This window comes from Dasypus novemcinctus, chromosome 13 (assembly GCF_030445035.2).
Source record: "Dasypus novemcinctus isolate mDasNov1 chromosome 13, mDasNov1.1.hap2, whole genome shotgun sequence".
Taxonomy (NCBI): Eukaryota; Metazoa; Chordata; class Mammalia; order Cingulata; family Dasypodidae; genus Dasypus; species Dasypus novemcinctus.
This window is the reverse complement of record NC_080685.1, coordinates 18,479,911-18,505,002: the sequence shown is the minus strand read 5'-3', so window position 1 is coordinate 18,505,002 and position 25,092 is coordinate 18,479,911. Positions and strand designations below refer to the sequence as shown.

Genomic DNA, 25,092 nt, shown 5'->3' with positions numbered 1-25,092 from the left:
GTTGGAGAGCTATGGATAATTTTTCTGTTTTAAAAGCTTTTTTCCACCCTGCAATTGTTCATATGCCCACATTAGTTTTATAATTTGAAAATGAAGGAAAAAAAATAGAAAACGTTTTTATAAGAGAAAGAAACTGGAAGGAAATATACAAAAACTTGCTTTGTAAAGTTAGAAATCTAATAAAGCCCTCAGTACCATAGCTGACAATGTCTCCTCTTACTCCAGGGACATAAGTCTTGCAGAGGTCAATTTTTTATGCATATCTATGGAATTTGATATTTGCCAACACTTTCAGATAAAGAACAAATCACTTGAACCTTCGAAACAGAACTTCTGTCTAACAAAACAGTGATTTAGATCTTTTCCTTTTTCTTTAAGACCTTCTGTAATCAAATGTTCATTTATATTATATGCACTTGGGACAGCAACGAAAACCTGGCAGCTTGGGTCTGCCAATATTTACAGCTCCTACAATTTTGAATCTATTTTCTGTTCTGAATCTATTTTCTGTTCTGAATCTATTTTCTTCACAATACCAATGGGCTGTGGTTTTCAGCTGTGTTCTTAGAGTCGCAGAGATGCCTCGCGGGTGGCTGCCATCAAGAGGACTTTGGCTTTTATTGGTTGTTAGTATTCCTGTATGAGTTCATCTCCAAAAGGGTTCCATTGCTAAAACACAAAGCAAAACAAGAAGTAAACAAAAATTCTTGAAAAACAGTGCCGTAAGAGCTAAAATGATACCACGGAAACTCTGAAAGTTGCTGAGAGGATGAACGCTCTCTCAAATCCAGGCCTCTTTTTCATATTTAATGGAAGCTTGACTTTCGAGTGCACCAAAATACAGCACGCTAGAGGTGCTCAGCCAAGAGGACCTTGCTACGTGAGTCTAACCAGGCCCTGAGCAGTGAGGACCAGGGTTGCCCAGCATGCTTTACTATGAAATGAAGCCTTCTGGTTAGCCACACTGGCACAAGGGTTTCTGATTAGCTGGTGCAAGGGTGGTTTCCAGCATAAACAGCAGTGTGCTTCAAACACTGTTAGTCCCAGTCAAGGATGTTATTCTGTGTCCATTCCATTTGGAGGAATTCGTGTCCATTCCATTTTCTTCTTGGCAGCTGGAACCAATTGCTTTGGATCCAGCATACAGATCTCACCATCCTGAATCAAATGCTTATTAATGAAACTCCCCAAATTTGAATAAAACAAAACAAATAGGTATCCACACAGAGTCATCCATCACTTCTTTAGACATCATGGTTAAAAAAAAAAAAAGAGGATTCATTTGGAAGGATATGTTCATTTAAGGTAAGGGTGCTATCTTGTCCCTCTGCCTTCCATGAACATTTCTGGGTAGCAGCTGTTTGAAAGCTGGCTGTGGACCTGAGAAAAGGCAAATGGGCATTTCCATCCCCCTGCCGACTTCTGCCACTAATTTCCCAATTCTCTGTCATGACATGAAAAACGACTTGTTTTTCAACATCTGTGTTTGGACAATTAGATTTTTATAGGAAAAAACCCACCCCTAAATGAGTGGGAAAACATGCTATGGGTATTTATGGGAAATTAAACTTTGGGGGCCTTTAGGAATAATTAAGGAATCATTCTCCCCTTGGTGGCAGTGTGTAATTATTGCCAGCTAAACAACTAGGCAGGAGTGGATCACTCTGCAAACTCAGGTCTCTAGCATGATGACATTTTTTTCCTGCTCTCATCCAGAAATATTGTCATGAGGTAAGAAGCCCTGGAAGTAGGCTTACTCTTTCTATAGAACTTATTTTAGTCCAGTTTAACTGAGAATCATTCTCTCTGTGTGAACTCATTCTTACGCCAAAGGTTAAATTTCTTACGTTTCATTGAAACCACTTTTCATATAGACTGCCCAGAGCAGACTTAAAAAAATGTACCATTGTGGTTCATAACTTAGTAGTCTTCTCTGCAGATTTCTGTCTAATCTTCTGGGTTATTACACCCTCAGCCACTGTTCAGTTTTAATCTCAAACTCAGCCTTTTGTTCCCCTCCTCTCTCCTCCCCTCTCTTAGGCAGATGGAGCTCTACAGCCATTGGGAGGAGCTTATGGTGAGGAAGGGTAAGAACGTAGGTTTCATTTTCTTCTTTCCTTTTTCCTCTTTCTCGAGGTGAGTGTGGACTGTGCTACATCTGCCCACCTGAGCAACCTCAAGTGTTTGATGGCAAGTATGTTGTAACCAGTGCCAATGTCTGGACCATTAATTCTAGCCCAATGGCTTTCCCAGTTATTGACAGTGAGTCCCAGAAAGAAATACCGCATGAACCTATATATACCTGAAAAAAAAAGTTATACAATTTGCGTTGACATTGTATTTGTTCTATTCTACTTCATTAAAAAGATACTGGGGGAAGCGGCTGTGGCTCAATCAGATGGGCTCCTGTCTACCATATGGGAGGCCCTGGGTTCATGTCCCGGGGCCTACTTGTGAAGGCAGGCTCGCCTGCATACTGCAGAGTGCCACCCAGCCTGCAGGTGCTGCGGAGCGTCGACTCAGCAAGGTGACGCAACAGAAAGAGGGAGACAAGCAAGAACACAGAGGAGCATTCCATGAATGGACACAGAGAGCAGACAGCAAGCAAGCCTCAAGGGGGGAGGGGAAATAAAATAAATAAATACAGACACAGAAGAATGCACAGCAATGGACACAGAGAGCAAACAGCATGCAAAAAAAGCCATGGGGTGGGGGGAATAAAAAAAGAAAAGAAATGCTGGTCTCCATTTTTTCGATTGATATTATCACCCCCCTAATAGGTTGGCCAGCACTTTGAAAAATACTCTTCTGGTACTTCAGATGGTATTTAATGCTCAGCTGGCACACACTCTGCAGTCTCCTGGCATTGGGGGTCCCATGGAATGGGGGCAGTGCCTCTTCCCTGGGCTGTCTCCTGGGATGCCCCATGGCCCCTGCCTGCCCAGCTGGGTCCTTGGGGAACCTGAAAATCCCTGGTTCTTTGGAAATAGCAGGGCTCCAGGAGTGACCTCTGCCTTTCCCTGACTCCTCCACTTTGCTTTCTCCCCGAGGACTCCTTACCATGTTTAAAGGTGGCACCAGAGTTGGCCTGTGAGTTCTAGAATTCGGAAAACATTTAGCTCCAAATGAGACATCAGTTTACCCTTCTTTCAGCCATCCCTAAATTTTCAAGATGATTTTTTTGAGGTCCTGGATCTAGAGGAGAGAAACAGTGATCAAATAACTTCTGCCCTTTAAGAGAGGGCAAGGAAAGTAGTCCTTAAGGGTACCTTGAGCCCTGCTCTCCCCCGCCCCCCACTGTCTCTTCGCCCTACAGCCCTTCTTTAGTCTTTTGTGTATAGACACAGAGACAGACTTTCCTGGAATACCCTCTCTCTGCAGCTCTGTCGTAGGTTAGCTGACACCAGAGTCTGACCTTAAACAATGAGTCACCTACTGCCTTCTGTTCTTAATTATGGCTACCTCCATTGTAATTTCGACTTTAATTTGAACAATTCCACACCACCCCAAGAGGGAACAGATCTCGATGGTTAGTTTACATTCTCAGGTTTGGTTTGGATAGTTGTCAAGGTCATAGCTTTATAAGTCCGAGCAAAATATCTACCTCCCACTCAACCAGCTACAGGTAGTCTTCTGTACAGAATTTGGTCCACATCCAGCAGTCCTCCCCATTACCTAGAAGCAGTGAGTTGTGTCCTTCGTGGTCCATTTTGGCTCCAGGTCCTCTGCCCTTGTTGCTGCTGACCCTGCTCCTGAATGGCCGCACAGGGTCACAGAGGGGCAGAACTGGGCATGGGGAGTCAGCCTAGCGCTGATCCAACCATGATGAAGTGGTCAGGCCTGGGGGAGAGGCCAGAGTCAAGGGGAACCCAGAGTCTCTCTTGCGTATTGACTCCAGTAATTCTCATATTCTGGGTCTGCAGAACATAGTCTAAAATAACGGTGGTAGTTTTCCAGATTGCTGGAGAATGTTCAGTTGGTGCTGCCTGTAGGGCTGGGAGCCACACTTCGGAGGCAGTGGAGCTGGCTGATTGGGGCTGATGTCCTTGAGGGGATGAAGCAGGTTCTGTGAGTGCTGGAAAAACTGTCCACTGAACTCACCTGCTGTGGTTGGCATGAAATGCTGTAGCCAGCCCTTGCTGGAGAGTCACTGACAGGAACAGGAAGACAGAAGCAGGAAACAGGCAGGACCAAGTCCCCGCTTCCTCCTCCAGCCTTGGGCCTCTCGCTGGCATGCTCTCTGGGCAGTGCCAAACAGGAGCCGGCTACAGAGCTAGAAAGGTGGTTGGTTGGCTGGACTCCCCAGCCTCACGATGACAAAGATAAAGGATGAGTTTAGAGCTGAGACCAGAGCTTGAAACCTGGCACAGACCCAAAATAGAGCCTCTTGCTTTTCCATGCCTGCCTTGTGAGCCAATAGAGATAACATAAAGGGTGAAGAAAGAGGCCAAATCCCTTCTCAGGGTATAAGGAGTAGGGAAGAAGCACTCCGTCCCTATGTAACGTAAAAGACAGTATCGTCGAAAGCATCATTGCAGTAGACACAGGAGGGGTCAGTTCTTAGAGGCTAATGGTAGTATCACCCCAAAATGCAATTAGGCCAAAACAGTTCTCTGGGGGGTCAGCCTGATATAGTTCCAAGTCAGACCAGTCTGCTCTTCTGTCCTAACTCAGGAGGTGGTTTTCAGGAGAAATGGAGGAACTGCACAATCTTTCTGGAAATGTCACATTCATCTTTGTTCTTAGCCTTTGATAGATCAGGGTCAGCAGTGAGGTTTTATTTTGTCCTGCAAAGAATCTGGTGTGCAGTTGTTTGGGGTGGCTAATTAAAATAGGACATTCATGCTTAATAGGAATAGGATTGGAATGATAGTGCAGTCAGTACTTAGTAGTTAATAATATTATAAATTTTTGCTTGAAGCACCAGCACCTGGGTGCCTGCTACTGGTTGTCTGCTGATGAGGTAGCAAGATAAATGAAACGAATGGACACATAGTACCTTAATAAGAGCAGAAAACTCAGAAACCTCTGCTCGTGCCCAGTCTTAGGGTTTTTTTTCTCTTCCTGGACACCCATGCACCCATATAATATATGCATACTTATAATGTATTCCTGTTTTCTCTTACTGAGTTGTTGCTAATGTGTATGAGGGAATTTAGTATATCAACATGTCATTATATTCCTTGAAGGGCCCTGTGACTTCCAGGTGCTCCACCACCTGACCGTGGTGCAGAAGCGCTGATGACCTGGGTAGCTGACTGTCCACATGTGTGAGTGGAGGACTGAAAGGGAGCCAGGGGCAAGAGTGGAAAGCTATTGCACGCTTCACATGACTTGAAAATAAGCACTGAGCAAAACTGACCATAAACTCTTAGGTATTTGACAGCCTTTTGGGTGTAGGGCCACAGTGAAATTTGTATGTGTTTTGTACCCAATTCTACTATGGAACTATTATGATTAGTAGTGGTAGAAATTGTAGCATTGATGTGGAGAAAATGGCCACGGTAGCTGCTGAGGGTAGGAAGAGGGAAGAAGAGATATGATGTGGGGGCATTTTCAAGACTTGGAGTTGTCCTGGGTGGTACTGCAGGGACAGATGCTGGACATTGTATATCCTGCCATGGCCCATTGGCTGGACTGGGGGAGAGTGTAAACTACATTGTAAACTATTATCCATGTGGTGCAGCAGTGCTCCAAAATGTATTCACCAAATGCACTGATTGTGCCATGATGGTGAAAGAGATTGTTGATGTGGGAGGAGTGGGGTGAGGGGGGTGAGGGGTAAATGGGGACTGCTTATATTTTTTTAATGTAACATTTAAAAAAAATAGAGAGAAGAAAAAAGATGCCATTTGAGTTGAATGAAATATGACTCAATAAACTAGAGCAGTCACAGCAATCTTTTCGAATAATTTTAATGTCTTATAATGACTCTTCCCCTTGTATTTTTCAGAAACATTCACAGGCATTCTCTTTTTACCATTTCACGATAACCCTGTGGTACAAGTTAGATCAGCATTATTATTTACATATGTGAAATGAGGAAACTGAGTCTTAGATTAGATAATCCTAAAATTACAGTTGGTTGAGTTGAATTCAGGACTAAAATCTGGGTCTCCTGACTCTTACACAAATGAATTATTTTAAAATTTTATTTTATTCTAATAATAGAGGATTATACACACAGAGAGAAGTTTTATACCACCTTCATTTTTATTGTTTATTTTTATCATTTATGTATTCTTAGATGCTTATTTTTAGAATAACATGTTCTATATTCTATGATGTTTATTTTTAAATTTTTGTTTAATTAGAGAAGTTATAGGTTTACAGAAAAATCATGTAGAAAACACAGAATTCCCATGTATCCCCCCACCCCATTTTCCCTATTCTTAACATTTTGCATTAGTATGGTACCTTTGTTGCAATTGATGAAACATTATTATAATTATACTATTGACTATAGTCCCTACTTTACATTTTAAGATTCCAGTTTTAAAGCCTATAAAGCCAAGATTTGTTTTGGGAGAGTGCATATAGCTGGACCTAGTTAATTTATCCTCATTCATCCCATAAATATTTATTGTGTCTTTTATAACACACACTGCATTTGGTACTGGGAAGAGCAGTCAACAAGGTAAAATCACCCTCTGCCTTCAAGGAGCCTACAGCTTAGCTCATATGCTCTTGGACGGTTACCTGCCTATGAGTTAGACTTCTCCATCACATGAGGGTCATTGGGGCTATCGGCTGCTCTTATTTTTGTAGCTTAGGGGTTTGGGAGCTCTGTTCTCTGGTTAAGCTTAACCAAAGATGAGCTGAATATTGGGGTAATAGGAAAATAGACTTCCGTTTTCACCTCTTTTCATATGTGACCACATGGGGACTTTAGATGGTTCTACAAGAGACCTAATGAGTTTATTCTAGCTGTACTTTTTTTTTTTTTTTTTTTTATGATTGTACATCTGCTCTGGGAAAATGTTCCTGTTAACTCCAGTTTTCTTTCTAAAATCTATTCATGCAGAACCTTCTGTATCCTTTTAGCATCTCCTTACTATTTATAGAGACATAGCTTCAAACCAGTATGTATGCAAGTTCACAGCATGCTAAAGCATTGCTCTTTATTAGTCATTCTTATCATTGGCTGCTGTTTTATGATTTCTGTATATTAACATTGCCTTTGCATTGAAGGTCTCTTTCTTATTTGTACTGTAGTGCTTCAGCCAAAGAACAGCTTAATTCTATTTTGTTCCAAGGAAATAATATTCTAGCTTGCTTCATTCTATCAGATTGGATTTCATCCTAATTGGAATAGCTGAAGCTAGTGGAAATAATTTGTTTAATCATCTTTATTTTTTTGGCCTGTGCCATTGTATCTTGATCCCTTTCTGCCACTCCAAGAATTTAAGCTGCTTATGCTGCCATGTTGTTAGCCAGAGACCAATTTAGTACCATTCTCTGGGCACTGAACATCATACCGGTGTGTTTCATTTGTCCCTCCCAGAAAAGGTTATACAGATCCATCTGGGTTATATTGTATTTTTAAAAAATAGTGATGGCGGTGGTTGCTCAGTAGTCTGCCCCTAATGTCCTGAAATCCTTTATGGATGAATACATTAAAAGATATTTTACAAAAAAAACCAGTTAAGTCTTAAAAGATTGCAGGTTGCAGCGATTACCATTAGAAGGGTGAGAGAGCTTTGTGGTTTGTGAACACTGGCAAGCAGATGTGTCCAGCTAATTTTTTATGAAAATACCAGCAGAGGAAATTACTCATGAAACATCTATTCGTTAGGAACTAATTGAATGCCATGTCCAGTGTAATTGTGAAAACTGAGTGCAACCAAAAGCCAGTAGAGAGAAATAATGAATAGGCACTTGAATTCTTTCATTTTTCAGATTTCTAAAAATAGCCTCAGTACTAATAGTATGTTCCCATGTCTTAGAAGCACATCAGTTTATTAAATGGTCCCAAACACTTTAATGGATATGAAGAAAGATGAAGGAGCCCATGAACAAGAAACTCCAAAAGTGACCATTTTGATTTTCTGTAGTGTCGTTCTACAAGGTTACTGAAGATGTGGGAATGGCCCAAGAATCATTGGCCAAAGCTTCAAATTGTATTATTGCTTGCCAGAAATTTCCCTTGACTTTGTTGATAAATTGGGTGGGAAGAACAGTCAGATTGCCATAAAGAATTATTCTTTTTAATTTCTCTCTTAGACCATATCTCATAAAACTCACTATTCAGTAAAAAGAAATGGTCCATTTATTAGTCATACATCTAGCTTTTTAAGTGGGTTCGTAATGCCTAAGTGATTAACCAATTTGGATAATGACTGGTCGTGTATTTTAATTAAAATGAGGAACATGACATAAAAAATGTCACGTAGGAGAATCTGCCATTATATTTTAAAAAAGAATTTCTTTTTCAGAGTTTGCACAGTTTTAATGACTGAAAAAAAAATCACAGTTCTGTGTGTAAGTCTACTATATAACAATTCTCTGCATAGTACAGAAGGGAAAGACAGAAGTTCTGGGTTTCTGAATTCTACCCAGCAGAATTAGAAGGGCATTTTCAGGACATTGGAATTGTCCTGCATGATGTCGCAATGACAGATACAGGCCGTTAAATATTTTGTCATAATTTACAAAATTGTGCGAGACAGAGTGTAAACTATAATGTAAATTGTATTCCACACTGAGTAGCAATTCTCTTTCCAATATATGTTTGTTAATTGTAACAAATGTACCATGCTAATGAAGGATGTTGTTAATGTGGGAAAGAGTGGGAGTAGGGCATATAGGAATCCCCTACATACTTTTTATGTAACATTTATGTAATCTAAATTATCTCACGGGGAACCAAGCCTGGGACCTCCCATGTGGGACAGAGGTGCTCAGTCGCTTGAGCCATCTCAGTTCTCTGGTTTGTTGTGTCCCTCATTGTCTTTCCTTTTTGTGTCTCTTTGTTGCATCATCCTGTTGTGTCAGCTTGCCATGCCTGCCCGTCATGCCAGCTCACCTTTTCCAGGAGGTCATGGGAACTGAACCTGGGACTTCCCATGTCATAGGCAGGAGCACAATCGCTTGAGCCACATCTGCTTCCCTGATTATTATATCTTTATTGATATATCAAAGTTATGTTAATTCTGTACACTAAAACGGCTGAATTTTATGGAAGTTTCCATATTTGCAGGGAAGTGCCACTAAAGATGTAGTCTATTCAGTTTTTCCATAAGCTGTCTTCTGTGCTGCATATCCTGTTTGGGAATCATCTTGGCAAGTTGCTTTAAAGAGGGACTTTAGGCTAAATTTGGTATCTCCCACCCTGCCTACAATGATGATAACAGTTCACATGAATAGTAGGCCAGTGCTGAGCTGGGCGCTGTTGGCAGGTAGGTCCTGTTATAGCTCCATTTTACTGTTGAGGAAACTGGGTCTTGAGAATCTGACTTGTTCAAGATCATGTACCTAGTGCAGAGTGGAATTGAGGTGTGAATTGAGGCAGCCTCTCAGAACCCTTGCTCTTCTTTCCTAACCCTAGTATGTGAATACCTTGGTACCTGCTAAACCATAAAGCGCTTTCTTGCCCAGCTCTGTAGTCGGGTCTCTCCAAGATTGTACTGGCTTGAAAGCTACATGAGGAGGATAAGTGGACACATAATTTATAGTTCAGTGTGATCAGGTAATCAGGCTAGACAAATAATAACAATAAAGCATCCATGTGCCAGGAGCCTTCCATACATCACATCATTCAATTTTCACCATCTTGTGAAGATAGCTCGTGTATCTATTACGTAGATAAGAAAACTGAAGTTCAGAAAGGTCACACAGATGAAGAGTGCCAGAGCAGGGATTCAGCCCCAGCTCTGTTTGACTCCCTTGTCCTTGCTAATTGACCCCAGATTTGCTAATGCCTGAATGTAATAGCTGATAACTGCCTTTTATTTCTGAAAGTGGATTTTAAAAAACTCATTATTAAAGCTATACATGCTCTTTGTAAACATATTTATAAAGTTTAGATATGTCCCTAAAAAGGGGAAAAAATCACCTTATTCTTGAGAAAACCACTTAATATTTTGGGGTTCATCCTTTCAGGCTTTTCCCATTGTGCTGCTGAGTGGCTTTTCCCCTTTTGCCCTTTTTTTTTTCCTTAATTAAGATTTTTAAAAATAGATTTTTGAGCTTTATTGAAATCTTACATGGGCAAGAATTTGGAAATACAATCACATCAAAGAGCATGTTGTTACAGCTTTGACTTTTAACCAAACAAATGTTTAGAGCAGACTTCAAGAAGTTGTAAAGTTATAGCAATTTAAAAATACATCTAACCTACTTCTAGGAATGCAAAACATATAATCTTAGGTTATTTTGAAAACAAGAAGACTTAAATTTGTTTGCTTTCATTTCTTACAGCCACCAAGACAAAGCACTAGAGTTTGTACTTTTATTTACAGCACTTGCTGTACTCCAAGAAAATGAAACTGTCCAAAACCACAGGTTCTGCAAAATCATGATTTAACAGTGTGCCTGACTTGTTTTGAAGCCAAATTGAAGCTTGAAACGATAAAAGCATTGTAACTCCCAGAATAAGGGAACTCTGCAAGTACAATAATGAACATTTATGAAAAGAGGAGAAATAAAAGACTTGAGTATATACACAATAGTGCTTCTTCAGCTCAGTAGAAATGGAAGCAAATTGCTACTTTAAAGATGAAACAGTTAAGGCAATTCTTTGGAAGAATGTGAATCTAGAGCCCATTGTATCTTGCCAATATCATTTTCATGCCCTTCCCGGTCTATTTCGACTGGTGCCCATCAGTACTCCGATAAAATTTCTGGTTGTCCTTATTGTAACCGTAGTTACCAGAATAGTCACCACCTTGAAGCGGCGGCTGAGCGATGGGTTGGGAACCCCAGTTCTGTTGGTTGTTGGTCTGATGGTGCTTGGAATCGGGTTGGTTCTACGAGCCTGCCTTTCCCCAGCCTCCTACAATGTCCCCACTGTTGCCTTGAGCCCCACAGGAACCAGGGCCTCTCTGCTGTAGTGCGGAACCCCTTTGCCACCCCTAGGGCGTCTTGGTGGCCTCAAAGGTGCCCCCCCAGAAGAGCCAGCTCTGCCTCTTGGAGGTGGAGCGCTCCGCCTTCCCCTCCTCCTCCTCATACTGCATAGCCATCATCACAGCCATAGTAGGGGTCTCCACAACCTCCACGACGGTCGTGATAATCATAACCATAGTCGTCATCATAGTAATCTTCGTAGCCATAGTAACTGGAAGGTAGTCATAGCCACCTCTCTTCGCACTGTGACCCGACCTCTAATTGGAGGGGGCACGTGAGGAAGAGGGTGTTTGTAATAATCTTCCCATGCAGTGCTTCTGTGGGCCTCGCTAGCGGTGTGGCGCTTTTTTCTTTTCTTGTCTGCTGGCTTGGCTAAGACTATAACAATTTCTTCCCCTTCTGTTTCTTTGCCATTTGTTTCATCCATGGCCTTAACAGCTGCTCCTCCATCTTCAAAATGAGCAAATGCATAATCTTTCAACTGTTTCACTCTGGAAAATGACCTCCGCAATGTTTTGTCATGATAGTAGCCAAATTTCTCACAAATTTGAGAATTTGTCACCTTATCCAGGACTTCTGGATCTGGGTCAGCCCATTCAACTGTAGCTACATTTCCCCAGACTTCTGCTTTTCCACTTGTTAGCCAGCGTTTCACTTGCGCTGCTGACCTGTGGTCCCCATATTCCAGGAAACAGAACCCCCGATTCTTCCTCTTGCCATCGAGTTGATGATAGAGAAAATGTTCACCAAACCCTCTATGACTTTACTGAATTCTTCCAGAATGTTTTCTTTAGTCTAATTCTTCAGAATTGGTCCAAGAAAAACCCTTTTGCTTGCCATAGAAATGCACCAAAGTGGTCAACCGGACGAATTTCCTAGCCCTCACACAGCTGAACTGCTTCCTGTGCAGCTTCTTTTCACAGGGTGATGAATACACGCCCTCTGTTCTGACCAGACAGTGGATCTATCATAAGATGTAAATCTCAAATGGGACCAGCCTTTCCAAAAAGGGGCACCATCCCATCCTCACATAAATCTCTTGGTGTTTTGCCTACAAGGACCTCTGTTGCATGCTAGAGGAGACAGATGCTGCTCTGTGCTGTGATGACCTCCAGAGTATGACCAAGCCTCTCAGGCAAGGCTGGAACTTGACTTCATCAGGGCCCCTTGTGGACTTTTGCACTTTGCTCCCTTCTTTCTCCCTTTGCCTGTGGGTCTTCATAACTCCACATAAAAGTGCACTTTGGTTCTGGACATGTGATAATTCACTTTCTATGTCTGTACTTCCATGTTGTAGTACAGACAGAGCTCCTTATGTACTGAATTCCCTGAAAGCATCAATTGCTCTTTTATCAAGATCCACATAAGCTCCCAATTCAGTCTGAACTATTTTATCAAGTGTCTCCCTCTATCAGTGTCTCGTAGTGTTCTTTGTGTTACTCTGTAAGTATGTGTTGGCTCTTCCTCTTCTTTTCACTGTACTGCATTATTCTTCACCTGATTAGTCATTTTATTATGCTGTAGGGCAGAGCAGGGGCTGGTGGCTGATCCACAAGAATTGCCCTTTCTTTTCTCTGAGTTATAGCTATTTGGAAATGATCTAAAGAATGTTCCTCCTTCTTGAATAACTGCTTTCAATTCTTAAAATACAGCTGGAAAGCTGGATGGTTCTCTCTTCCTAATGTCATCAGTAAAGGTGATGGTGATGGTGGTAGTATTGGTGTCATTGGTGGAGGTGTCGTGGTGGCAGTGGTGATGGTGGTGGTGATGGTGTGTGGGGTAGGGGTGTGGTTTAAGTGGTAGTGATGGTAGTGGTGGTGGTGGTGGTAGTGAAGTTGCTAGTGGTGATGGTGGTGTTGGTGATGGTGGTGGTGGTAGTGGAGTTGGTGGTGCTGGTGGTGCTGGTAGTGCTGGCAGCAGCAGCTGTGGTGGTGGTGGTGATGGTGGTGGTGGGAGTGGAGTTGGTGGTGGTGATGGTGGTGGTGGAGGAGATAGTGATTATGGTGATGGTGTTGGTAGTGGTGTCAGTGGTGTTGGTGATGGTGGTGGTGGTGGTAATGGTGGTGGTAGTGGAGTTGGTGGTGGTGATGGTGGTGGTAATGGTGGTGGTAGTGGAGTAGGTGCTGGTGATGGTGGTGGTAGTGGTGTCAGTGCTGTTGTTGTTGTTGGTGGTGGTGCCAGTGGTGGTGGTAGTGATGTTGGTGGTGATGATGGTGGTAGTGGTGATAGTGGTGGTGCCAGTGGTGGTGGTAGTGGTGTTGTGGTGGTGATGGTGGTGGTAGTGGTGGTGGTGGTGATGGTGGTGGTAGTGGTGTCGATGGTGGTGGTAGTGTTGTTGTTGTTGGTGATGTTGGTGGTGGTGATGGTGGTGGTGGTGGTGGTGGTAATGGTGCCATTGGTGGTGGTAGTGGTGTTGTGGTGATGGTGGTGGTGGTGATGGTGGTGGTAGTGGCGGCGGCAGTGGTAGTGGTGCCAGTGGTGGTGGTAATGGTGTTGCTGCTGATGGTGGTGGTAGAGATGGGGGGGCATGTTCCATGAAATGCAAAGGGAAGTTGACATACTCATTCTGCCTCTTTCAGGCAGTTGCCTGTGGAGATTCAGCCACCCTATATTCTGAACATGGACCACATTATATAGTGGTCCAGCTTTTGTGAAATATACTTTCGAGAAGGTTTTATAGTTCTGAAAATCTGAGGGTCAGTTACTTCCCTAGGTATCTGATGAAAGGCATTTCAGTTTTAAGAGTTGGGGCAAAAAATATTTTGGAGTCGGCGGCGGACTTGGCCTAGTGGTTAGGGCGTCCGTCTACCACATGAGAGGTCCGCGGTTCAAACCCCGGGCCTCCTTGACCCGTGTGCAGCTGCCCCATGTGCAGTGCTGATGTGCACAAGGAGTGCCGTGCCACACAGGGGTGTCCCCCGCGTAGGGTAGCCCCATGTGCAAGGAGTGCACCCTGTAAGGAGAGCCGCTCAGCACGAAAGAAAGTGCAGCCTGCCCAGGAATGGCACTGCCCACACAGAGAAATGACGCAACAAGATGACGCAGCAAAAAGAAACACAGATTCCCGTGCTGCCGACAACAACAGAAGCACACAAAGAAGATGCAGCAAATAGACACAGCGAACAGACAACCGGGGTGGGGGGGAAGGGGAGAGAAATAAATAAATAAATAAATCTTAAAAAAAGAATATTTTGGAGGGATTCATAATCAAGAGGCTCTTGACCCTGATGAATTTTGTGTTTTCTGATATGTCTGAATATTGTAACTTTGGCATTGTTTTGCAAGGCTTATTGACAATGCACATGCATGCACACATACCCACAATTGAACATATTTTTACATTCTAATTCTTTGCAAACTGGTAAGTTCTTGCTGGGGAGGAACAGATGCTTCAAAGAAAATATTCTCCTGAAAATTTTCAAAGGGAATCAGCAAATTTGCATCAACAGAAAGGCCATAGGCTAAGTGCTGGGTGGACAAGTATTACAGTTAAATTATTGCTCGTCTTCCAAACTTTTTGTCTTTTCCTATAGCAAAGGGAGAAACAGGGGTGCAAAGTGCAAGAGTCCAACAACCAAAAGTGATTTATTAGATTTCTTTTCACACACTGGCAAACTTAGAATTTAACCTTTCTAGGAATCCTCTGGCACTCACTGTAAATGTCTGTGACCCAGGGAAATTGAACTTACCCTAAGCAATTTAGCATTGAGAACTTGAGGAAATCAAATCTGCATTTTTATACAGAAATCAAAGAGTAGCATAGGTAATCAGTAGGCCATTTAAAAAATGGAATACATTTCTAAATAATAAACAGTTCAAGATTTTACAGATGATTTTGAAAATACAGAAACTGAAAAAAAGTCTCTCATAAGCATAGTGATATCATGAAAACCCTTAGTTCTTCCCAAGTTTTTAAAAATAAACATACTTATAATTATAAAGTTCAGATAACATGTACATATAACTTTGTATCCTGCTTTTCTATTACAGTATTAAAACATTTCCCCAGAGTTTTCCTAACTGTGCTTTGACTTGCTGCATGCTATATACCACGAGTTGGTAATTTACTTACCATTTCCCTTGAGTTGGATCTGAGGTGGTTTCCACAATGGGGAGGTTTTTGTTTGCTTGCTCTGGCTCCTGAATACTTTCGTTGTACTCTCCTTCTGTAAGACAGAGGCAGATGAGGTGGAAAATAAGGTGAGAGGACATCCTGTGTGTGTAGAATGCATCCAGGTATGTCTTTCAGGATAAGGCACAGACCGTGGATTACAGTCTGCCCTGTAGACCCAGTGCTTAAGAACACGGGTTTTGGAGCCAGCCAGACCTTGATTTTAGTTCTGGATCCGCACAGCTGTGTGACTAACTTAGGGAAACTCCTTCAACTCACTAAGCTTCAGGCCTTTCATCTGTAAAGTGGGAATTACCACCTCTCTCATGGGCTCATTGTGAGGATAAAATGATCAACAGTTTTCCAGCCATGGGCTTGGCACTTAGCCAGTGCTTATAAAATGATCACTATTTTTATATATCTACAGCACTCTCCCACACAGAAATCTTCATTCATTCATTCATCCACCATTTACACAGTACCTATTGTGTGCCTGGCCCTGCGCTAGATATTGGCAAGACAGAGAAGAATAAGGCTCAGTTCCTGTCCTGGGAATCCCCAGCATCTGCCAGAGGAACCAGACAAATTAATAGACCAGTAAGACATCTGTGTGATTGGGAAAACCGTAAGAGCTCATGGAAAGAATAACAGAAAATCCCAGATTTTGGCACCAGAATAAAGTCTGACTTTGCCACTTATTTTCTGTGAGACCCTGGGCAAATTACTTAAATTCTCTGAATTTCTGTTTCTACACTTGTATTCCTACTTTGCAAGTTGTTGTGAAGGTCAGAAATAATGTATGGACAGTGCTGGGCATGTAGTAGATGCTCAAAAAGGATTATTATGCTTGAAGTCTTCAGTGCCCCAATGATGGCTGATTTTTATGATAACGAACCTGACAAACTGCAATATTCTGAAATGTCAAAGACTGGCTCAGCGTGTTCAGGTTAGTTTGAAATACATTTTATTACATTCTAATTCTTTGCAAGCTGGTCATCTACACATGATATGTATGGTAATGTGGAATTATTAGAATATTTAGCTCCCAATGAATTGCATTTCTTGGCTATTATGTAAAAACCAAAGAAAAATGGCTTATGAAGACATTGATTGCTTCTTAAACTCTACAGGGCCTGCTTGGAATGTACAATGGCCACACAGCTAAGAATATGGTTTACACAATATTTTCTGTCATCACACAGACAGAATAAGGCCGTAGGAATCCAATCTATTTAGCAGGATATCCTTACATGTGAAGATTTCTTGCTGCTCTCTAAATGCTTATTTATTCATGGATGTAGAAAGTGTTTTCTTTTCATTCTCTTTCCATATTGTAACCCAGGTAACAGACAATTTTAACCAATGTGCTAAGGAATAAAAAAATGAGCATTGACCCTCAATTAAACATTAATAAATATGCTGCAGTTGCATCAAAAATACATTGATTTGATCCAAAGTGGAATGAAATAGTATTTAGTGTTTCTAATGCCTGAGATCCTCCTAGTAATGCTCATTAGGTCCATAAATTAAATGTATAGTATCAATTCGAACATATTATTTAATGCATCATTTTGCTTGATGCTTGGTAATATCTTCCTTGGTTAACTTTTGGTATTTATTTGTTTGTTTTTACTATTCAGCTAGATTGACCAAACACAACCAAAATTTTTAATGATGTTGCTATCCTACTAATCAGACAGTTGGTCGACCACATTTATTCAGCATCTGCTGTGTGTCGCACTCTCCATAATGCTGGCATTAAACCCTGAGCTACAAACTGAAATCAGATTAACATTGTCTACAGAAAGATTGCAGAGGGTTAAAAAAAATCCAGAGAAAGTAAATAATGTTTACACAACCACTGGGCCAAACAGAGAGAAGGATATGAGGAGAGGTTTTCATAAAGGCCCAACAGGATTCACACAAATAAGGTGACAGGTACAGAATGGAAAAGCCACAAATATAGCATTATAGGGCTGTGGTATCTATTTATATGTTTTTTAAAAAGCTTCTTTTGAAATAATTTTGCTCTTAGAGAAAAGTTGCAATTATACTACAAAGAAAACTCGGACATCCCTCTCACTCTGCTATATATCCATTATCATTGGTCTTTTTTTAGATTTTATTTATTTATTTAATTCCCCCCCTCCCCCGGTTGTCTGTTCTCTGTGTCTATTTGCTGCGTCTTGTCTCTTTGTCTGCTTCTGTTGTCGTCAGCGGCACGGGAAGTGTGGGCAGCGCCATTCCTGGGCAGGCTGCACTTTCTTTCGCGCTGGGCGGCTCTCCTTATGGGGCGCACTCCTTGCGCGTGGGGCTCCCCTACGCGGGGGACACCCCTGCGTGGCAGGGCACTCCTTGCGCGCATCAGCACTGTGCATGGGCCAGCTCCACACGGGTCAAGGAGGCCCGGGGTTTGAACCGTGGACCTCCCACGTGGTAGATGGACGCCCTAACCACTGGGCCAAGTCCGTTTCCCATCATTGGTCTTTTTAATGTACCGTTTGAGAGCAAGCTGCACACATGATTCCCCATCGCCCCTAAATACTCCATTGTGGATATCCCCTGACAAGAACACTCACCTTCCAAACCAACCTGCAACTCTCCACGTCAATAAGTCAACATTGATACAGCACTCCTAACCGGTCTTTGGTCTTCATTCACATTTCACTAACTATCCCAAATATGTCTCTTTCCTTTCTGATTCAGAAACACACTGCATGTGTTATCTTGTCTCTTTGGTCTCCTCCAAGTAGTAATCAGCCTATCCCTGGTTTTTTTTTATGTCCTTGAAAATTTTAATGAATACAGATCTGGTATTCTGTCATATGACCTTTAACCTGGGTCCATCTGATGTTTTCTCATGATTAGATCAGGTCATGCTGTCTTGATCGTGAAATGATGCTGAGTGCTTCTCCGTGAATCACATCAGGTGGCACAGGATGTTGACCTGTCTTACCACTGGTGATATTAACCTTGATCATCTGGTCATGCTGGAGGCTTCCATGTTCTCTCCACCACAAAGTTACCATTTTCCCTTTGGTAATTGATTAATATACCATGGGGGAGATATTCTAAGATTACACCAATGCCCTGTTCTTCATCAAATCTTCATTCCATCGTTCCTTTTAATTAGGTGACATTCTATTAGCATGGAATCATTGATTCCTCTTTCATTTAGTGGGCTGTACTTTATTACTAGTAATATTTATGCTCATTCTTAAATCATCCCAGATTTGGCCAGTAGGAACTCCTTCAGGGTAGCTCTGGTGTCCTATTGACATGTACCTATCAGTCTTTGAGCACTTCCTAATTTTTGGCACAATAAGACAATCCAAACTCATCTTGTAATGCCTCTGTCCTAGAATCCTCCTATTCTCCAAGCAGCTCTGATTCCTTTTATGGTGGGTGGTATTTAGAAACCAAGATCTGTATATTCTATGTGTTCATTGCTACTGGGAAGTCATTGCTTCTAGGTCTTCTTAGTGGATAAAGATAGAAAATGTATGTAAATGTACACATAAACACACATATGTGAATATAACTATTTCCATATCTATCTGTAAGTATATGTATATTAAAAACCATTAGTTCATACACTACTTCCAATTCCAGTGTAATACCTCTAAGCTCTTTCTAGCCTTCTCCTTTCCATGGTTCATTCCTTTGTTCATAAAGAGAAGTCTGACTCTCTTTAACCCCAATATACTTATTTCCTAGTGTAGCCCATCTCTCAACCATCCTGGATATCTGCTTTACTTTCTGAACCCTTTCTTCTCTGTTCCCCACATCCCCACACACTGGTAGGCACATCATCGAGTATGTCACCCAGATACCTCCCAGGAAGAGAGGAGAAGAGAAGATCAGAGAACAGAAGAGATCTGGTTATCATTTTGAGCCTTATCTCTAGTGTCTGAATTCCTTAAAAGTTAGGAATGTGACTTGTTAGTCTTTGTTTGCAGCCTCATGGCCTAGCAACATTGAGTTACCAAAATCAAGTGTTAATCGAATGAATAAAATAATAAATGAGCATGGCATTTGGAGGGTAAAAAATACCTATCTTCAATCATTTCCAAAGACTCTCTCCCTACCCCCCAGTGAAACCATTTTCCCATACCATTTATATTCTATAGAAAACATGGGCTACTCTAGCTGATTCTCCCCTCCCTTTGAGATAGTCTCCAAGGGGGACTATGTTGTTTAATAACAATTAGTATTTCATTAAATACCTTATTGAGGTTCTCCTTCCCCCCCTCCCCCATTTAGCAGATGAGGACACTGAGACTTAAATGAGTTAAGTGATTTGTCAAACATTATATACCCAATTAGTACTAGAATTTAGGTCCCCTGATTTCTTAGTTTTGTGTGCTTTCCAATAATATACTGCAAATGAATCACTCAATGAACAGTGTTAGTATGGGAGAAGAGGACAGAGTCCAGGCAAGACTGCTAATGGTTTTGAGTGCTAGGCACAGAAGTTTGGACTTTGCTCTGGAAGCCATCTGGAGTCCTCTAGGTTTTCGAGAACATTTTGTAAGAATATATATGAAAGAGCTTGTAGCGGAGGCAGGATATAGCAAATGTTTCTTCATTCCTTTGTTATTCATTTGTTAGCGTGTAAAAATCTGAGTTTTAGGAAGTTTGCCATGTCAGTAATGTGTAGACATGATGGGATAAGAGAGATTAGACAGGGGAATAATTCAACTATGAAGGTGATGAGGACATGGGCTATATTGAAGGTCATGGCAATGGAAAAGTGGGCATAAGCTTGATGACCAGCACAAAGCAAAATCACCAGGAAATGGAAACACAGGAAGAAGACAAGGCAATGGATCTGAAACTTTAGGCCTGTGTGATAGGGAAAAGACTAGTGCTTTCCCAAGAAAGAGTGAAATCTTGGGATGTAGGCAGTGAGTGAATTTGATTGTAGACTTGATGAGTTATGTTTTATATTCATTAAGTGCTAATGAAAAGGATGTAAAGTGACATATGAAAAATATATAAAACAATAAAATGAAATCTGAAATTCAGTTTAATTGAACACATTTTTGTGCAATACATACTCTGCGTCAGGCAGTGTCCCAGGTGCAGGCTATACAACAGTAAATATGGTAGACATGGTCCTTCTCTGATGAACCCTGGAGCTAAGGGGGAAGAGAGGTCTTTAACAAGTAGAGACGTGTGATGAGCCTTGGAAAGGAGAAGTATGGCATGTTGTTAAGGGGCAAATGGATGAGGGAGACTACCTGGTAGGGTGGGGTGGGGTCAGGGAAGGCCTTCCTGTACAGGGATATTTATGCTGAGATCTGAAGGATGAGTAGGGCTTAGCCAGGGACAGATGTGGGGAAGACATTCCTGGTAGAGAAACCAGTGGATTTCCTCATCTCTGAAAATGATACTTTCATCCTCTGGTTGCTCAGACAAAAAATATTGGCAAAACCCTTGATTTCTTTGCTTCTCTTGTATCCTAAATTTCATCTGTCCAATACAATGTTGGCCCTCCTATCAAGATATGTCCAGAATCTGACCACTTTCTACCACCTCCACTTTTTTTTTAACATTTAAAAAAATCCCTCCCTCTGCAGCTTTTTGCCTGCTGTCTGCTCTCTGTGTCCATTCACTGTGTGTTCTTCTGTGTCTGTATTTTTTTATTTTAATTTTAATTTTTATTTATTTTGTCTTTATTTTTTTAATGTTACATTAAAAAAATATGAGGTCCCCATATACCTCCCACCCCCCTCACCCCAACCCCACTCCTCCCCCCCATAACAACAACCTTCTCCATCATCATGATACATTCATTGCGTTTGGTGAATACATCTCTGAGCACTGCTGTACCTCATGGTCAATGGTCCACATCATAGCCCACACTCTCCCAGTCTGCCCAGTGGGCCATGGGAGGACATACAATGTCCGGTAACTGTCCTTGGACAACTCCAAGTCCCGAAAACATCCCCACATCACATTTCTTCCTCCCACACCCAACCCCTAGCAGCCACCATGGCCACTTTCTCCACACCAATGCCACGTTTTCTTCGATTGCTAGTCATAATAGTTAATGAATAGAATATCAGTAAGTCAATTGTAATCCATATTCTATTCCTCCATCCTGTGGACCCTAGAATGGTTGTGTCCACTCCACATCTATATCAAGAGGGGGCTTAGATTCTACATGGATGCTGGATGCAACTCTCCTGCTTCCAGCTGTAGGCACTCTTGGCTTCCTGGTGTGGTGGTTGACCCTCTTCACTTCCATGTTAGCTGAGTGGGGTAAGTCAAATAAACCAGAGTGTAGGAGTTGCAAGTCTGCTGAGGCTCAGGGCCCAGCTATCATATGGTCAGTCCAGAGATTCCGGTCCCCCGGGCATACATTAAACCCCAGCACCAACCACAGTTCTGGCAAAAGGAACAGGAGAGACTTGTGGACAAAGATCAACATCTGAGTCCAGCTCCATCACACAGAAACACAAACTCCAAAGTAGGGCCAACTGACATGGCGCTGAACTCCATCTGCCATGACCACAGAACTTCTGGGTCTCTGCAGCCCTCAGAAGAACCAATACCTGGGGTTGTATCTACTTTATCTGTCTCTGGGACTCTGCTCAGGTGTGCATAAGGGCAACTCCTCTGATAGCTTCCCAGCTCTTTTTGGAGACTCATAGCCATATAAGGTCAAAAAGCATTTTTAATTCCTGGTATTATATGTAGATTGAGATATTCTGCTGGCCCGAGTTGACCCTTTTATTCAAGGTCATTTTCTAGTTAGATCATCAGCTGGTACTTGGTAGTAATCCCTCGGCGCCAGGGAGGCTCATCCCCAGGAGTTCTGTCCCATGCTGGGGGGAAGGCAACACATTTACATGCTGAGTTTGGCTTCAAGATTGGCCACATTTGAGCAACATGGAGGCTCTCAGGAGGTAACTCTTAGGCACCCTGAAGCTCTAGGCCTTGTTCTTATTTCAGGTGCACAGGCTCACAAGCATAGTCATTAGTATCAATGGCTCATTGTTGAACCTTCCTACTTTTTTGGTCTTTGCTGTTGCACTTGGGGGATTGTTGCTGTTCCTTTAGGGACTGTGATAGAGCTCCCCTGGCTAGGAACTCAGCACTCCCTCAGTTGTTGTTTTTAATTGTAACCATTATGAAAATATCCAAACATTTTTAATGTACCCTGGATATATGCCCTGTAGAACTCCCTGCCAACCATATGTCCCTTGTCAATAACATCCCACACCAGTATTCCTCCCCTGCCATTGTTGAACCTCTCTGTGATCCAAAACTTCTTCAAAAATGAAGCCCAATATATTGCCAGTTTCCATTAATAGTAAAATGGAATATAGTGATGAGTTTAAAGGTTAGATATAGAACACATATTAATTTAGAAAAATTAAGGTAAAAATAAATTGGGGTATCAAAAAATTAAAAAATGCAAAAGCTTTGTTTTTGATGTTTTGCCTTCCATCACTGCAATAAGTGTTGCCCTGTATGCAAATTGGCAAGGCAACTACTTCTGTCTCTTCCTCAGTGTCTACATCCTATCTTTTTCTTTTTTCTCTTTCCTAATTATTAAGCTTATCTTCACAAAGTTTTAGATCACAATAATTCATATATACAATATACAGTACTACCACAGTTCCAACATAAAACCCTTTTCCTTTCCACAGCAATAATCTTTTTACATATTCATATTATATTTACTGAAACTGATGTACAGATATTGAGACAATAGCTTTCAAACTAGGTAACATTTGGGTTTACATTGTGGTTTATATTTTAGACTATACAATTTTCCAAATTTTTTGTTATCTTATGTTTTACATTATGATTTACATTTTAGGCTATCAGCCCCTATATATTTTTGGTGTAATTTATGTATCTTATATCCATCCTTGTGTAATCTTGTGGAACACTTCTATTGCCCACACAGTTACATTGGTTCCATCTATTCAATACCTCTTTCCCCTTCCCCTTAGGGCCCACAGTGACAGCCAATCTTTATTGCTTGAAGGGCCATGTTCAGAGATACTTGCAACAGTGTTGAGGGCTTGACATGCTCAACTGCCCTAATGCCCTGGGAGCCACCATTTCTCTTGAGAGATACAGTTCCCTCTATTTGAGGGCATCAGTCCTCCCCAGGATGTGGGTATACCTTCACTCTCATTATATGGGTCTCTATCCAATGATATAACTCACTATGGCAAAATGAGCACTCACATACTCCCTAGGAGCCTGTCCTGTGTCAGATTATCCCCTTTAAGTGTCTTAAACAGGTAACCTTCCTTACTATATTTTTGAAAAAGTTTTCTCAGCATTATACTCTCAACCAAATATCTGACAATTTCCTATGTTCATATGTTGCCCCATCCTCCCCCCAATTTCTTGGGCAATATTACCCATCCTCCCATCCCTAGGCCCCCTCAAGCCCGCAAAGCCCCACCCAAAGGTAACCCTATTCCCCCATTTTATCCCTTCCTTGTACAAATACTTACCTCCAGCTTATCATAGATTTCACCCATGTAGGTGTCAGCTTACATCCTTCCTCTACCCCCCCAATTTCCTTTAAGCCTATCATCCAGTTTCTAGCTCTCTGAGGCAGCTCGGTTTACTTATTTCATATCATTGAGGTCATGTAGTATTTGTCCTTCAATGCCTGGGTTGCTTCACTCAACATAAGGTTCTCAAGATTCATCCATGTTATCACATGTGTTTGTACTGTATTTGTTCTTAAAGCTGAGTAGTATTCCATTGTATGTATATACCACATTTTATTTATCCATTCATCTGTTGATGGGCATTTGGGTTGATTCCAACTTTTGGCAATAGTGAACAATGCTGCTATGAGCATTGGTGTGCATATATTGGTTTGTGTCCTTGTTTTCAGTTCTACTGGGTATATACCCAGCAGTGGAATCCTGGGTCATATGGCAAATCTATAGCTAGTTTTTTGAGAAACCGCTAAACTGTCCTCCAGAGTGGCTGGATCTTTCTACATTCCCACCAGCAGTGGATGAGTGTTCTCATTCCTCCACATCCTCTCCAGCACTTGTAGTCTTCTGTTTTTTTTCATAGCTACCAATCTTATGGGAGTGAGATGGTATCTCATTGTAGTTTTGATTTGCATTTCCCTGATAGCTAGAGATTTGGAGCATTTTTTCATGTGCTTTTTAGCCATTTGTATTTCTTCTTTGGAGAAGTGTCTGTTTAAATCTTTTTCCCATTTTTAAAATGGGTTGTTTGTCTTTTTATTTTTGAGATATAGGAGTTCTTTATATATGTAGGTTTTAAGTCTCCTATCAGATACATGGCTACCAAATATTTTCTCCCATTGTGTAGGCTCTCTTTTCACTTTCTTGACAAACTCCTTTGAGGTGCAGAAGGCTTTAATTTTGAGGAAGTTCCATTTATCTATTTGTTCTTTTGCTGCTTGTGCTTTTGGTGTGAAGTTCATGAAGCCATTTCCTGTTACAAGCTCTTGTAGATGCTTCCCTACACTGCTTTCCAAAGTCTTGGCTCTTATATTTAGGTCTTTGATCCATCTTGAGTTGATTTTTGTGTAAGGTGTGAGATGGTAATCCTCTTTCATTCTTTTACATATGGATATCCAGTTCTCCAGGCACCATTTGTTGAATAGGCCCTTCTCTCCCAGTTGAGAGGGTTTGGTGGCTTTATCGAATATTATATGACTATATATATGAGGATCTGTATCAGAACTCTCAATTTGGTTCCATTGGTCTGTGTGTCTCTCCTTGTGCCAATATCATGCTGTTTTCACTACTGTAGCTTTGTAGTATGTTTTGAAGTCAGGTAGTGTGAGTCCTCCAATTTCATTTTTCTTTTTCAATATGTCTTTGGCTATTTGGGGCCTCTTTCCTTTCCAAATAAATTTCATAGCTAGTTTTTCTAGTTCCTTAAAGAATGCT

The 25,092-nt window shown here is 41.5% G+C and overlaps 1 protein-coding gene and 1 pseudogene across 1 annotated transcript in view; one reads left to right on the top strand and one right to left on the bottom strand.

The window, feature by feature from the left end:
• DISC1 (DISC1 scaffold protein) overlaps nucleotides 1-25,092 on the top strand; it is a 373,484-nt gene that overhangs the window by 35,466 nt on the left and 312,926 nt on the right. The window lies entirely within an intron of this gene.
• Nucleotides 10,803-12,427, bottom strand: LOC105746959 (heterogeneous nuclear ribonucleoprotein R pseudogene; annotated as a pseudogene).